The following is a 1,967-nucleotide window of genomic DNA, read 5'->3' as shown; positions in this document are numbered from 1 at the left end:
TGTACAGCACTGCAAAGAACCTGCTATGCGCTAGTGTCTGTGTGTGGAGTAGTGTTGAATGTTGGATAAACTCTTTATAAAGACGGCAGGCATTCGAGATTGATGAAAAAGGTTTATCAGCCCAGGTTTATTTTAAAATGTTTGTAACGAGTCAGTAGCTCACCAGTATCGTGCTACAGCTCAGGACCCAGGACCAATCACCAGCAGCTCTTAGTCGGTGAGTGAGTGAATTAGTGACCGTAACGCAGTTCCAGTTAAACAAAATGCCTTTGTTAGATGATTTTAAATCTATTTTTGCCAGTGAGAAAAACTCAGGCCAACGAGCTCCGAGACTACATGTCATTGACGTAATGATTACAAAGTTGCTTAAACGCAATGGAGGTAAAAATTTAATAAAGAAGCGAATTAAAATGTAGGTGGCATTTGAAGGGGTAATCTGAAAATGTTTAAGCCGAGTGCAAACATACTGTGATAACAAGGTTGAGTGATAACAGCTTAAAAATATTTAACCATAACTTTAACTTGAAATTAGCTGGAATGTTGGTTGCTCTTTTATCAATGTCAGTGAGAAATCCTTGATGACAATAAGAAGGCTTAAAAACTCGGTTTATACAAATGGGTTATTATATTTGTTTTCACAGTTTAAAATGAAATAATTTTCAATAGTTTAGCAGCTTAAAGATTACGCTGTTATTGGTTATTATTGCAAGTTTTATTTCTTTCTAAACTTTCATGCTTATTTTACTCATATGAATCAAATTTATATTGTGTTGATGTGATTGTAACGTAATTATCGTTATCAGTAAAATTTGTTGATTTCTGTGATACATAAAACAGAAATTAGAAAAATCTTATTTTTAAGTTGCCCAAAATGTTGTCGTATTTCCATTTAGTAATCTGATCTAACTTAATCTAAATTAACCCTTTGCGGACCAGTGATGCCATTTGGAATTTTTAAACTTTTATAGCAGTAATAAGTTCTGTGTAAACCTCATAAACTTTTCCTTTGATGTAGATTTATATCATATCATACATACAGTATCATTCAGTCCTACAAATAATTGAAAATCTTACTTCTTCTGCAAACTAACAATTTTTACACAACTGATTGAATGCACCAGTATATGCTTTTTTCAAATCTTGTTATGGTTCAAATTTAAATATCCTTCTATGACGTCACGATATGCATTTTCGTTTGAAACAAAATTTGTTTGATTTCAATCGTTATATATTATCTTTTTGTAATTAATTCATTTACCATTGTTTACGGGCATTGTGCACTTATTATATTTTTGTGATTCCATTTGGCATCATAGGTCCGATATGGATGTAAAAAATATAAATCTTAACGGTTTAACGGTTATAACGGTTAGACCAGAAACGTTAAACGGTTACTTTCTACCTTTTTACTTACTTGAAACAAGACCAAGGTATATTTGCTTGATATCATCTGTTATGTTGTTGGCAATTATTGGTGTAACCAGTTTGTCTCTTGACATTTTTTTAAACTTGGTGTTGCCGTGAGTTCGTTTCAAAACTAGCAAATAAGAATCCGGGGAAATTTTTGCAGTCCAGCTTGAGCTTTTTATTTAAAAACGAGTTTTTGTAGCATTTTTGTTGTATATGTTCCTGTTTAATGTCGATTTTGTGTCCGTTCAAGCGCTGTCGTAATGTTCAGCTGGTTCCAATCTACAGATAATATTGATGGAAAGGCCAATATTATTTTTGAGGTCGTGCAATTGATTTGTGACTTCATGGCTGCATCCCATAATAATGCTAATGGTATTCATGCGTTTGTGCAACTGGGAGCAGGTGCTTTTGTGGAGTCAGAACCAGATTTCTGCAGGTTGGTCACGTGATAAGCGGCCAGTTGCCTGTATGCTTTTGAAATTATAGTATAAAGACCTGATGAATTTAAAGATGCACTCGATTTTATTCCCTCGTATAATCATCGATTTGTATTTTGG

Source organism: Clavelina lepadiformis, chromosome 2 (genome assembly GCF_947623445.1).
Source record: "Clavelina lepadiformis chromosome 2, kaClaLepa1.1, whole genome shotgun sequence".
Taxonomy (NCBI): Eukaryota; Metazoa; Chordata; class Ascidiacea; order Aplousobranchia; family Clavelinidae; genus Clavelina; species Clavelina lepadiformis.
Note: the sequence above shows the minus strand (reverse complement) of the source record.